Consider the following 15,785-nt stretch of genomic DNA (forward strand, 5'->3'; position numbering starts at 1 on the left):
TCCTCATCCATGGTCCAGACTTGCCCTCTGGAAAGAGTGAAACATGTATCCCTCGTGACCAGCTCCCCAGGCATAGAATCAGTGATGAATGATATGCCATCCTTGTCGGTGATCACCTCATCCCTCGACCTGTGGCTATCAACTCGTGCAGTGACTCGATGCCCCTGCTAAGAAGTCTCCCCTCTATCACACCAAGTGTCATCCAAATACCTTGGGTGAGATCCCCGTCCCCTGCTGCTCCTGCCCAGAACGTCAAAGGACAACAACCAGATTGATCGTTCCTGTAAGTGACGTAGAAGAGGGTGAGGAGTGTGAGTCCCCACGGATACCATCAAGTATCGCTCATCTGTGTCCCCATTGATGTTAGGTGAACTACACCCAAAGGTATGCCCGGTATCTCCATCCATGAGTGTCCTTGGAGGCAACATTCCAACACCTCGTTGTGCAGCACCATACGCCTCTGCATACCACCAATCATCCTAGTACTCTTGGACATGCCACTGTACACTACGGCCAACTCCTGTACACTATGGGATACCCTCGGCTGCAGCTATGCCATCCGGTATTGTCCTACTTCCTAATTGTGTCATTTCACCTTTCACTCCCCCCATGTATTCACTGCGATGTGAGGCACTCCCACTCCACAACGCAATGAAACACAATACATCACACCACCATGCATCTTCATGCCCACATGTAGACCACTGCTCAACGCTATATGCTCCCACATATCCCTGGATATGATGGCCTAAAGCTATGTATGTACATGTTAGGCCACACCCAATCAGTATCATCACCTCCACCATTGCATCATTATCCCCACCGATGAATGGATCTTCCCTCCAAATCCCCCCTGAGGGATCCAAGAAGTGACTCTCCCTATGTGTCAGCAGTGATTCCACCACTGATCTACTCCTCTGTGCCCCGCACAAAAGTGAAGAGCCCTCAGCTCCATGCAAGGCACCGTCTGGTGACCTTCCAATGCCACCTCCTCTGACAACCTCCTGCCAAAGTATGCTGATCACCTAGTGATCCCGTGTACAAATGCCATACCAAGAAAACCAAAAGAGTCTGTCCATAAACTGGTCGGCCACTGGTGTTGACCAAGACTGCCCTAGCGAAAGTGCATGATCAACTACTAGGTCAACTACACCATCCTAGTTGTAGTCAATCGACATACATGGGAAATGAAAGGTAGTCCCTCCCGGATCCTAATGCCAGTTGGGGTTTCCAGCATCCTAGTGCTTGTAAACTCCTGTTGAGCTCCACCTGGGTCCACTACCATCTCCATAGTCCACTCCACCAGGTACCAACTTAGAATCTCTCGCCACCCAACCCTAAGAGAGGGATCGAATGCACAAACTCCCGCACATAGAACAACCCCACCATGAGGGTGTTGCACCCTGTGCAACTCAGGTCGTCTCATCTCACTATCCTAGTCAATACATACAATCTGACTAGGTAGCTCTATCTCCCTCTATCCAATGGGCCATGGTAACCTAACAGTGCTGCCAGCCCCGTCTATGTATGTCCGAAGAGTGATACTCTCATGCTCCAACGTGCACTCTAGCTGCACCAATAGGGAATCCAACTCCTTCCCAGCGTGTGCCAATTTGGTCGTGGACTCAGCAAAAACTACTCTCATGCCCTCCAACTCCTCATTCTGCTGTAGAATCGCCTCTCGCACTAACACAACCTTCCTTTTTAATGCTAGAAGGTCGCCCTGAAACTGATGGAACTGTCGTGGGCATCTATCACTTGTAAACTCGGTCACGTCTCTGGATACCTCAACAACTGTTGGTATCTCGTCTAGGGATGGCACCCCCTCAACAAATGGTTCTATGTGAGTAGGCTCTATCCTCTCCACTAGGGTGTCAATTGGGGCTATCAAAGAGGTCTCTAATGAAGGTGACTCCTGCACCACACCAGGTATATTGATGTGCTACTCACCATCCTGTGGGCTCTTAGCATCATGCTCAACCTCCTCCTTAGGCTCCTGATTTCTAAAGCCAGGTCTTCGCCAGCAAAAGTGCCCCCTGGTCTCACCCTCTAATCGTCTTTTCCTTGTCTGCTCCTTTTCAGGAGATCTGGTGCCCTAATCTGGTCAAATTTCCCCACATGATGTAGATGGTTGCACCCCCATGACCTGCTCACCTCTAACGTCTTTGTTGTAAGGGTGAGGATGGGTTTGGTCTGTCACCCTCCTCAACTGGGCCAACCTCTCATCATCCCAATGAATTCTACCCCAGAATTTCTGCATACTAGATTTCCCTTGAGCCATGGGTTTGTCTCTGGTTTCACTCATCACTGTGCACTCATACCCAAAGCTTCCATGATCTTCTAGCTAATTTCCCACAACTAGGCCAAGATCATGCTCTGATACCATTGTAATGATCCTTAATAGGAATACAAGTGATAACAAGCAAATAATACATGCAACAAATTACAAAAACGAAATATTCAGCAAACACCCATATAAAAGCTGCAAATGGAGAACTTCTGAGATATTTTATTATATTTATGCAAGTCAAATACAATAGATGATGGAATGGTGCACCTAGGCTTGTCTAAAAGGACACTAAGGACCAAACCCAGGTAGGAAAATGGTTGAGCTGAAGGCTGCCCAACTGCTATACCAATCCGCACTGCGCTGCTTATAAACTACTGCTTTGCTGAAGTTCGAATGGCTGGAAGGTGCACTGAAATTACCCATAAATTTATATGCTTTTAACCTCGGACCCCTTGGCCAAAACCCACAAAAACCCAAAAATAGTTTGGTCCGATTTGGACTTCCCAAAATCGACCCCAAAGGCATTATTTAAACCCCAGCAATTCTACATTGTCTGTTACAAATACGATTTAAAACCCCACCTACAGAGCTCAGAAGATTATGGAACTTTATATTTGGGATCCTTTTTAAAAACCCAGAAAGGATTTTGGCTGGTTTAGACTTCTGATTTTCGACCCCCTTGGAGCCTCACCTCAGCTCTAGCTACCAATTTCGACTTGCAGGAAACCGCCTGTAAATCCACCTAAAAACTTCTCCAAAATGTTGAGTTCACCCATGCTATCCAATCCTTGACTCCCTGGATGATCTCTTGGCCCAACTCAGTTGTTCCCAAGTACTACGAAAATTTGTTGTGTGGGCTCTATGTTGTCCCCCAACCCAGCAGTTTGAATTGCTGGAATGTTGGCTTAGCTGGCTATAAAACCCAGAAAGAACGATGGTATAATGCTGCTACCTGATCTCCCCAACTCCCAAACAAGCAACCATATCTTTGCTTGCCTCAATCTCCTTCTGCGTGTTTCCTGGCTGCTTAGAAATACGCACTCCTTGCTCTGCGTGGGTTGGTGGTGCTATGTCATTGCTCCGGAACTCCTGAAATCCTTGTAGAAATGCCTCTCTAGGGCGGGCATGGATGGTCCCCCGAAGTAGAGGTTGAATCTACTGCTTGAGAGATTCGTGGTTAAACAGCCAGTTGACTCAGTGAAACAACAGAATGAAGAGTCAAGTGATTTTGTTTGCAAGATGTATGAATGAATGCCAAAATGAGAGTTGCCCCCTCCTTATAATGCCTTGGGCGTTCCTTACCTCATGTGGGCCCCTCCATCCACCTATTTGACTTTCCCTCCAAGCTATTTGAATGGGCCAATTCGAATTCCCATGTGGGTGGCCCCCACATTCCACTAGCAGCCAAATTAAGTCGAATTTCCTCCTAATACCCTAAGTCGAAAATGATGGGTTCTCTTCCTTAGCCAAAATTGTGCAAAATTGTGTAGAAGCACCCTATTACAAATGTGTTTGAGAAGGGACGTGACACTCGTCCTGAATTTATTTTCTGTGCAAATGCCCCACTTTCCCATAAACGATTGCAAAAGGTCATATTGTGGCACATATAATTAGTCATGTACGGCTTGTATCTCTCTCTCACTGTAGCTCAACGTATACCTCTTATCTTGTCAAGGATGAGGGCTTGGTTGTGGCATGCAGTTTTTGTCAACTGCTAAATTGTCAAACCAGTGCACCAAATATTGTAAAATTTTCCACCTCTTTAGTCTTAATAAGGAAGAATACTAATTGTCAAGGAAAATTCATAATATAAGTGCTAGATTAGAGGGCTGAGCATCTAGAAGCATACTAACTCTCCCTTTCCTTTTTGTATGGCCCGATAAACCAAAGGTTTGGTTGGATGTTAAAAAAAAAGCAAACAAAGAAATCAATGCTTGAGTTACCCATCCACGATTTTTGTCTGTCTTTAGCAATTTTTGGTTGATGGATGTTGCCTATATTTTCTAGAAACAAAATCCACACTTTCCACATCTCTTTTTGGACATAAAAGGCAAACACATCAAATTTTGAATTTAGAACGCTTCTCTACTTGCTTCTTGCTAGGACAATAGGGTTTAAGTGGTTTGGTTGCTACTTAAAATGGTTTAAGTAACCTTTTTATCTAAGTAAATGCATTTTGTTTTTATTTGTTTTGTTCAGGTGCCTATCTTTAACTATGAATATATTGGCTAGGTCAAAATTGAAACTATGTTGGGTTCATAGTCAGATTAGGACCTATACATCTTAATATGCACAAGAATTTCTTATAAATTTCCATTTTCAGTTTTCTCCCAGGCTAAAGCTAAAAGGAGTTTAAAAGCAGAAACCAGAATCCTTTTAAAGAGAGCCATTCTTTGAAGTGAAAGATATTGTCAAGTTCCTAACTGATTTCTTTGTCTGTTGTGATACTGATACCTTAGGAAAAAATAACTAATTCCAGCTCAGAAGATGCTTCCAGTAATACATGTTGAGCATGATTTTCCATGGCTTTGATAGGATTTAGAAGCTCTTACTAGTGACTACTGAAATACCCTTTCTCATCTTCTCTTAAGATAGTATTAATTTGTCTTCTCTAAATTTGCATTCTTATCTTCCCCAAAACAGTATCTCACCTTATGTTATCTGAATTAGGATTCTTATCTTTTATAAATTAACATTCTTATCTTTTTCCTTTCTTAGACTTCTCCTACACCCCCTCCCCCGAGTTGCATTCTTATCTTCCCCAAAATAGTATCTCACCTTATGTTATCTGAATTAGAATTCTTATCTTTTCTAAATTAACATTCTTATCTATTGCCTTGTTATATGTTATCTGAATTAGGATTCTTATCTTTTGTAAATTAACATTCTTATCTCTTGCCTTTGTTATACTTCTCCCACACCCCCTACCCCTCACCCTAGGTTCCTTTAACCTTAGATGGTAAGAGTGTGGGGTTTCATATCTCCTACATTCCCCCTCCCTCCAGGGTCATACATCCAGATCCCCTCATGGTTCATGATGACTCCAATAGTAAGCCACTTACTTGAGGCCCCAACTATCAGTCATGAGGATTAGGAGAGTTAAATATTATCTCTACCTCCAGCTCTCTCACATTCTTACCACCAAGATTTCCGGATTTCAAGTCTTGGACTCTACCATGGTATAACTACATCTATAGTATATACCACTACTATATGTATATATCTTTTGGTTATAGTTAGACGTAGTAGTATGCTCGGCAGGAAACTTATCATGCTACAATATTTTTCCTTTCTTTCTCTTGCTTTTAAGCAATATGGAGGAGTTGATACGGCACTCCCAGGTTATAATTCACGTTGGACATATCTTCTTCAGTCCCAATGGCCTACCTTTTTGGTCATTTATTGGACATTAATAAAATTATCTTATCTTATCTAGTACCATCTTATCTTATCCTTTTGTTATCTTACCTAAGAGATAGGAATCTATTTCAACACACCTATAGCAGGGTTTATGGAGTTTTTTGAAAAATATATTCTACAAGTAGCCTATGAGAGACTACTTCCCTAGCCAAGTGTAGCACCCCTACTGCCTTGGAGACTTAGGCCAGTGTTGGTGTCCATAATTCCTTAGGAAAGCTCCGTACCTCCTTAAAAAATATACTCTATCTCATTTAACTGTGAAATAATAAAAAGTGACTGTATGAGTCTATTATACAGTTTTTTAGTATTTTCCCCTTGACTAATCCTCTTTCGGATTTCTGATTAGAAATTCATTTTCCAATTTTAGTCCAGAAAAAACTTGTTTTTTCACCTGTAAGTTCCCTTATTTTCAACTCATATTTCAGTTACAGGTTTCTTTTTTGGTTATAGCAGCAATTTTTCAGTCAGTTTATTAGCATTTATCATGTTGTGTTCATAACAGTGGTATCATAACAACTTTCTAAGCCTTGTATTAGGACATCTGCAATAGATTCATTCTCTTTCGTTCATGATGAGGGAACATGGAAATAAAAAATGCATTATCTATGGAAGAAGCTATCCGATCTCCCATAAATGGGGTAATGGAGGCCATGCACATAACCCTATTCACTTTGACTCTATCAATTTAAAATCAAGAATATTTATAAGATGATGGAGAAGAGGGTCATTGTGCACCTCTAAACCAAAGAAGAGAGGTGAGACAACGTAATCATTCTGACAGCCCTTTTGCAGGTAATAGGAGAAAAGAACCCAACGGAAATACATTCCTAAAAAAGGAACAAGAGGGGAATCACATCAAACAAAGATTATTGGACAGGATACCCATTACCAAGTTCGATGAGTTAAATGACAATATTAAGCCTAAGGCTTGGATTTATGAAATTAAAACATTTCTTTAGGCCAAACCCTATGGGACATAATCAGATAGTTCGATCTACTACAAATAAGATGGATCAAAAGTAGATGGTTGAATGTAAGATGGAAGAGGATGAGGTTTGTGGTTGTCCATGTTTCCATAAATTTGAAACATGTACCTAAGAAGCTTATTTCTTGGCCCTCAAAAATATGAAGTAGGAGCCCACAAGTATGTGGTCTAGCAATAAGATACAGGGTGGTTGAACTTGAGTTAATACTGAGACTTACGTTCAACACCCCTACCCCCCAAGTGGGTCTGGATAAGGCCAAGTGCAAGTGCTGGGTGATTTTGATGGCACAAAAAGACCAGCAATTGATCACCATAAAAGGTTCACAGCCTGGTGCAATAAAATTCACTTCAACCCATGAGACAATAAAACAAATTGGTGAGGAAGAGATAGAATTTATGTAATTTGAATATACCTTCAAGAACTTGCCTCATAGACCACCAGAAGAGAAATAACCAACTCATATTATCAAGTTCATTTTATTCAATCATTTGGTCATGTTTTCTTACGAGTCCTCTAAAAAATGTATGCCATGGATGCAATGATGGCCTGCTATATGTGTGGATTGAGACTATTTGACGGTGTTGTATAACATCCATGGCATCCCTGACCAATTATCCAAAACTCGTGTTCTGATCACCTACCACCACTATAAGTCTTCCAGACCACAATGTCTTGCTAAGACTCAATTATCTTACCTTTTTGCTTATCACTTGTGCTGTTTCAAGTTTGACTAATCCAAGTGATCCTTTTTTCGAAAGACAGCCTTGGTGAATTTTTTTTCCACCTTCATAAATAACATCATACTGCTATCGAAGTTTTTCACTTTTACTATCCAAGTTTTTCACTTTTCCAGACTTATATGGCCACTTGATTATCCAAGTTTTGCACTTTTCCAGACCTACTGGCCACTTGATTATTTCAAGGCATGATGAGTGTAGTAGTGTCCATAAGCATGGAAAAATGCAAGTGTACAGATGCAACAGTAGGTTTGGAAAAGTACAACACATGGACAGTTGTATGACCTTCTTGATGAGGGTTTGGTTGCAGCAGTAGCAAGCAGCTGCAACAAAATTGACACTTGAGTTGCATATGTAGCAAGAAGCTACCACAACAACATTGGACTTAAATAACAACAACAACTAACAGACCTAGGTGAAAAAGGCCTGAAAATCCCTCTAGTGTGATGAGCTTGGTGAATTCAGTGATAGCAATGCAACCAATGCAACAAGAAGGGGTTGATTGCAGACATGAAAAAATAAAGGGGTTGGTTGTTCCACTTACTTTCTTGTTTGAATCAATCATGTGCATTGTGACTGACCCTTTTTTTTCCAATAATAATGTAGTGCATTATAATGATTTCAATTGAAATTGCATCTATTTTCTGATAACATGTCTATGCTCTCATTTGTCTTGGACATTGTTATCATGGCATATTCAAATATATATCATAAGGGAAACTTTGTACAAATACTCAGCAACATAGAAGAGGATATGCCTGCAATGTGCTAGCTAATTGGGTGTTTTAAATGTCAAGATTCTTTGGATAGGATTTTATTTATTATCTTTCCTTTTGACTTAATTTTCTCATAATCTTTGTATTGTAGTACTATATGACCTCTTAAGTTATGGAAATTATGATTTATCTAGTTCACCTTGATGTCATTGACTCATTTATGCCAACTAGCTATATCATGTTGCAACAAAATGGTTTTCAAGGAATGGCATATGAGAGAAAAAGGCTGACACAGTTCGGCTTGAGAGCTGTGAGATTTTCTTGTTAGGGCTCCACATTGGCAACTTCAAAATATCTAAGATCGAAGAGCATGGTTGAAGTCTTTGCCACAACAAAACGTTCCTCAAAACTTCTACGAGTTAGCAGTAGTGGAAAACTTCTTAACTGATCACCACAACTCAATCAATAGTTACAACCCTTATATACAAACATGCGAAAATGAAACTATATTGTCAAGAATGGGACTCGAACCCATGTTCTTCCAGACTGTTAGGTACGGTTGTGCATTTGTGGCAGCTACTGGATTCTCGCCTTGAATCCATCTTCTCAAGCATGAACTTTGAATAAAGCTGAGCGTGGCTAAGAAGCTCATCCAATTTGTTAAATAACACATGATCCATCAGTGAACTCCCATTATTCAGTTGTTTTTCCATTTCTCACTTAGCCTGCTCTGTTTCTGGCGCCCTAAAAGCCATATAGGATTGCCACAAATATACTAGATAACTTGTGAAAATCACATGCCACAAATCCTTCTAATATCCTTCTTTATACAAACATATGCAAAAATAGACCCTTCATTATGGGCAATGTTTCCAGGAAAGAGCTTGGAACAGATAGATCCTTCATCATGGGCTTCATTTTCCCCTCTAGACCAGATTGTGCATGAAATTTTGCTTCAATTGTTTGACGCGCTCTGAAGCCCAAACCCAAATTAATATTGAGTTTACATCTAGGCTTTTAATAAAAACTTGGCAAGATATCTTTGATCCTAATCTGAAGTCCATATTTGATGCTCACGTGAATCGACAGTCGGATCTACGTCGAAGTAAGGATCTGAGAGGATTAGAAGAGGATGCAACGAAAAAAGTGACTTCATAAACGAAAGCCAGACCACCGATACCACCTGGTCTGTTCAAGAAAAATATTGATCTGTCGAATGGCATAACAAGCGTTGCAGATCTACAGCTACTCCTTCATTTCAGCGACTCACTTTACTCAAAGAATTGAAAACTTCGAGATCTGGCTGCTTTAACAACAGGTCGACGGCAAGAACCACTCCAGTTAACAAATCCTCTACCGTAACTGAGAGTTTGCCTTCTGATCTAACCTATGCTTTCCCTGTGTTGAAAAGAAGGCAAGGAATCGATATCTGATCAATGAACTTCACATTACTAAACGAATCCAGACCCAACACATGAAAACGATTCCATTCAGACCCATCTGAGTCATCATGCACAGCGGATCCAGACCCAACACATGAAAACGATTCCATTCAGACCCATCTGACTCATCATGCACAGCGGGGTAAGAAGAAACTCTGCATCAAAATTCTGGTGTGAAACACTCACGGAAACCCTGGCCATTGTTCTCGCTCTGTCAAGATAGGCCTTCTTGTTCTTTCTTTTTTTAATGTTTTTTTAAATTTTTTAAAACATTTCATTATTATTTAAAAAATAAAACCACAAACCCCTTGTTTACATTTCTATTTCCCTATAATATTTTTGTCCATTTTTCTTACTAATATTATTATATCCCTTAGGACATATATGATCGACCTTGTTGTATTAAGTTGATGGTATAGCGGTATTTGTATGGGTTTCACAGCTTTCTCATTTCTTTTGCCATGTACATATGGTTTTGAAGCTAATGCATGGTTTTGAAGCTAATGTCAATTAACTGAATATAAATCCATGCTTTTCTCTCCTATTATCCATTTAAAAGCAGATTGGATTGATAAAGATATATTTGTTTGCTACTACTTTGAATCCTTGGCATAAGATTAATGTGTCCAAAGTTTTGAAGGTCATACTTGTAAGATGTTGGATAGAGACATTTTTCATACCAAGTTCTAAATACATGCTGCAAACTAAAGCAAGAATTTGGCTTTTACATCAACCTGAAATATTTTATGGTTTCACAAAAGTTGATGAAAATCGATATTCCATGAAAGTCTTCTTTGAGATTAGGAAGTAGAAATATCTTGAAGCTTTGGACAAGTGAGTCATGTCCTCCTCTAGAACAACTTTGGCTTTTACATCAACCTGAAATATTTTATGGTTTCACAAAAGTTGATGAAAATCGATATTCCATGAAAGTCTTCTTTGAGATTAGGAAGTAGAAATATCTTGAAGCTTTGGACAAGTGAGTCATGTCCTCCTCTAGAACAACTGTAGGAATTAGTGTTTTGTTGGTTGTCATGTAAAGGTTGTTGGATAGGTCAGTTCTAATTGTTGTTTGGTTATATTGTCCAGGCGAGATTGAGAAAAAGTTGTGGAAATACCGATGAAGGATCTTAAAGTATTCTCCTTTCAATGAGGAACTTTACAAGGAGAACACACAACTTCTTACTCTGGACGACTTTAGGTCCATGCAACTAGTTTCTTCTCCTCTTTTATTTTATCTATTTATTTCGACTGAAAGCATTCTTTTATTGTACATGGATCCACCTGGCAACCGATCTTCAATCAATTTTTTCTTCCTAAAACACGAGTAAAGAGGGATTTTTTGCTTCACATGTGAAAAGTCAATGCCTTGCCTTATTCCTTGTGGTGTTTTAGTTTGCATGAATTCCTGAAACCTTGATTGGTTAAACTGGAAGAGAAAATGATAGCTTTTTAAATATGGAGATACAAAGCCGGCTCAAAATATTATGTTGCTGGAACTCAAAACGTTGGCATTTCCCACTCTTAAAGCTTCACGGCTCAGAACGTTAATAAATAAAAGGTATATCCACCCCTTACAACTCCTGCCTGGAACCTTGAAGATCACATCAAAGTTCTGGTCAGAATTTCTGAGGGGTAGATAATTTTCATCATCTTGTCTTGTGTGTTGCAGCATTCTCGTTTCTAACTGTATCTTCTCAGTTTCTATATGGGGGTTTTTTTGCTTACTTTGGATGACTTTAACTTGGATGTGTAAGGTTTAAATTTTAAACTCATATGGAAGCCAAAGGCTACCATTTCAGTAAAGTGAAATGAAGTCAAAATGTTATATTTTTTAAACGAACATTGATCATATCTGATACAAACTGTAAAATATTTTCTGAATTTTTTTCAGCCTCAATTGGCAGCACCAGCTTTGCAAAAACCCTCGATCCAATCCTGATATCAAGACTGTATTTGTTGACCATGCGTGTGTTCCTTTGAATGAAGCTGAAACTCCTCCTGCAAATAGTTCTCTTGTCGGTTTACTTTCAAAAGGGGTTGCACTTCATGTTGTTGGTGCACATATTGTAAGTCATGACTTCATTAGTTCACAAATTAATTCCTTTAACTTGAAGGATAATTTTCTCGGTAGATAATTTTCTTTGTCGTGGAACTAACCATCAGTTTAGCATGCATTTAGATTGTAGAGTTAGTATGAATCTAACCTACAGCCACTCATCCAAGTGCCCTTGCATGATGGATAGTGAATTATTTTCCTCTAACCCCACATGTTGTAGTGGCTGCTACACCATCTTCTCTGGTTTCACAACCACATCCAGGTCAACTGAGATGACTACATTTTGTGTATTAGATTGAGTTCCACATTTTGGTTTGCAAACATCTGGTAACATGCTTGATTGTAGGTTTTTCCCAGGAAGAGAACGAGAAAAGATAGCGTCTTTCTCAAAGTTGATGAGCATACCAATATTTAAATAGGATGTAAAATTTTAATTGGTTTTTTGTCAAATGAATTCAACTACTTTGCTAAAATACCCAAGGACTCCACCCAACAATAGTAATCCTGGATTGGATTATCAATCTGCAGATTCTAATACCCAAGGACTCCACCCAACAATTAGTAATCCTGGATTGGGTTGGTTTTCCATGCATTTACCTACACCAAAGCTGACTGTTTTTCAACATTTCTTTTATTAACTGCCATCATGAGGTTCTTTTGCACTAAGTAGCACTAATGATAGTAGTGCACCATTTCCGACCTCTTCTTGCAGAGGAATTCCTGAATAAATATTGTCCTTGCAGATTGTAGCAGAAGTGCCCATACCTTCTAATTTGAGTCTTTCAGAATGGCCACTGTAAGGGGAAGGATTTGCACTGCATCAATTGCAATTGCCTTTGTGTGCACGCTACATTTCCTGGTGTTTGGCCACAAAGAAGCTTGATAGAGTATTGCTTGCAATAAACTAGTTAAGAAGGAAGAGGATTAACTTACCAGATCTTAATGGTGGAGCGAGTTGGGGAAGTAGGTTGATGTCGTCCCTGAGCAGGGAGTTTGTGTTACTAATCTTGCAGTTTCTGGATGAGGAGAAGTTCAAAGAAACAGTCCATAAGTAAGAAAACAATCATTTACCAACTCTTTGCTCTTTTCTAACAAAATTTATATGGGTTTCACAGCTTTTCTCATTTCTTTTACCATGTACCTACAATTATATGGTAAAAGAATGCAAAAATGCATGGTTTTGAAGCTAATGTCAATTAACTGAATATAAATCGATGCTTCTCTCTGCTATTATCTATTTAAAAGTAGATTGGATTGATAAAGAGATGTTTGTTTGCTATTACTTTGAATCCTTGGCATAAGATTAATGTCTCCAAAGTTTTGAAGGTCATACTTGTAAGATGTTGGATAGAGACATTTTTCATACCAATTTTTCAATACATGCTGCAAACTAAAGCAAGAATTTGGCTTTTACTTCAACATGAAATATTTTATGGTTTCACAAAAATTGATGAAAAACGATATTCCATGAAAGTCTTCTTTGAGATTAGGAAGTAGAAATATCTTGAAGCTTTGGACAAGTGAGTCATGTCCTCCTCTAGAACAACTGTAGGAATTAGTGTTTTGTTGGTTGTCATGTAAGTGTTGTTGGATAGGTCAGTTCTAATTGTTGTTTGGTTACATTGTCCAGGCGAGATTGAGAAAAAGCTGTGGACACACCGATGAAGGATCTTAGGGTATTCTCTTCTTTCAATGAGGAACTTTACAAGGAGAACACACAACTTCTTACTCTGGACGACTTTAGGTCCATGCAACTAGTTTCTTCTCCTCTTTTATTTTATCTATTTATTTTGACAGAAAAGTATTCTTTTATTGTACAAGGATCCACCTGGCAACCGATCTTCCATCAATTTTTTCTTCCTAAAACACGAGTAAAGAGGGATTTTTTGCTTCAAATGTGAAAAGTCAATGCGTTGCCTTATTCCTTGTGGTGTTTTAGTTTGCATGAATCCTTGAAACCTTGATTGGTTACACTTGAAGAGAAAATGATAGCTTTTTAAATATGGAGATACAAAGCCGGCTCAAAATATTATGTTGCTGGAACTCAAAACGTTGATTGAAGCTAACCCTATTTTTCGAGAAAAGTTGGCATTTCCCAGTCTTAAAGCTTCATGGCTCAGAACGTTAATAAATAAAAGGTATATCCACCCCTTACTCCTGCCTGGAACCTTGAAGGTCACATCAAAGTTCTGGTAAGAATTTCTGAGAGGTAGATAATTTTCATCATCTTGTCTTCTGTGTTGCAGCATTCTCGTTTCTAACTGTATCTTCTCAGTTTCTATTTGGGGTTTTTTACTTACTTTGGATGACTTTAACTTGGATGTATAAGGTTTAAATTTTAAACTCATATGGAAGCCAAAGGCTGCCATTTCAGTAAAGTGAAAGGAAGTTAAAATGTTATATTTTTTAAACGAACATTGATCATATCTGATACAAACTGTAAAATATTTTCTGAATTTTTTTCAGCCTCAATTGGCAGCACCGGCTTTGCAAAAACCCTCGACCCAATCCCGATATCAAGACTGTATTTGTTGACCATGCGTGTGTTCCTTTGAATGAAGCTGAAAATCCTCCTGCAAATAGTTCTCATGTTGGTGTACTTTCAAAAGGGATTGTATTTCATGTTGTTGGTGCACATATTGTAAGTCATGACTGTTAGAAACTGCTATTAGAAACAGCAAAAGGCTCATTGCTTTTTAACGTTAAAGCAGTTTCTAATCTTAATGTGACCTGATTAAAGCATTAAAGCATTAAAGCATTAGATCTTAAGCGTTGAATTGGTATATGATGGACGTACCAGATTAAAGTTAAATAATATATAAAGGATTGGGTCCTCTCTCTCCCACACACAAGAGTTGCATTCTTCTCCATCAAGAAGCACATAAAGGAAGTGAGGGCAAGAGGAGAGAAACCGAATTCTGAAGAAGAGGAACAGTCAGGAGCCAGATCATAGAGATGGCAGCCATTACATCTTCCGCTGTTAATCAAGGTATGTCATCTATCATATTAAGTTCTGTTTGTGAAATATTCGGTATTGATGATTTGTTAGCTGTTAGTAGCTATATTTTACATTTGGTATCAGAGCCAAATCAATAACTGGATATTTCCTATGATTGCGATTGATCTGTTCTGTGCTTTATTCATGATGTTAATCAAACCCCGAAATTAATCAAGGATTCGTTTCGCCCATCGTGGGTTAAGATAAGTGATCGTCTCATTTTTTTTAAAAGAGATCCTCATAAAATGCCAACGCCTCCTTTGCATCTCCGTCTTCCTTCTGTAGCCTGGATTTCTCTTTCTGTAAGCGGGAAATCATGAGCAAAGCATCATTGATTGAGTTGGCCGACGCATGTCTCTCGGCTTGAAGCTCAGATTGAATTACGGCAGGGACATTAAAGTGGGCCAACACTATTGTGCCCACCCACTAACAGATCCCATTTAGTATTTTAGCCGAGATTTGAGTATGTATGTATGTGAATTGGAGATTTGGGGACGGAATATTTATACAGCAGAAAATGGGTCGACATTGTCGTGCTGGCTGACTGCTTGGATTGTTTTAGTGTTTGGATTGTTTTAGTGTTTAAAGAATTAGGGAGAAAGTCTGGGGCTAGTAAGTGCAAACTAACCAATCATTCTGCATAATTTCTCTGGGTTGAAAATATCAAAATCCGAGCCATGTAATTGCGCTGCCTCCAGAGCTTTATAGTGTAATACAAGGCTTGATTCGAGGCTATTAGGTTGCAGTAGGGAGTATTGATCCAAAGCCTGATTACATGGTCAAGGTTGTTATTTTCTTGCTCTCTGTTATGGTCTTTTGTTACAAGATTATGTACCACCGAAATAATGTCACCCTATATTGCACACGAAGCTTCAATGGACTTCTGAGAAACCGTGGAAAGGTAATCGTGCAACGACAAGTCCATATTTGATACCGTTAAACCTATTTTATTGGTGGGCAATCAATGTGGTTTATGTTACGAGTTCAACTATTATAATAATCACAGTGCTAGAATATATAATAGTTTAATCAATTGGATATATGCGGGGAATCCAATATGCTTATGAGAATTGAAGTGTGAAGAAGTCCTTCGGTGGTTCGATGTATGTGGATTTCTTACCTCTATGTTGTAGTTTC

At 39.1% G+C, this 15,785-nt stretch overlaps 1 pseudogene; it reads left to right on the forward strand.

Annotated features, from left to right (window-relative positions):
- The first annotated feature begins 12,621 nt into the window (after positions 1–12,621).
- Positions 12,622–14,309, forward strand: LOC149262201 (protein TPR1-like; annotated as a pseudogene).
- The last annotated feature ends 1,476 nt before the right edge of the window (positions 14,310–15,785 follow it).

The sequence above is a fragment of the Pinus tabuliformis genome, chromosome 6, assembly GCF_031772625.1.
Source record: "Pinus tabuliformis cultivar Carrire ecotype Pingquan chromosome 6, CPIR1, whole genome shotgun sequence".
Classification (NCBI taxonomy): Eukaryota; Viridiplantae; Streptophyta; class Pinopsida; order Pinales; family Pinaceae; genus Pinus; species Pinus tabuliformis.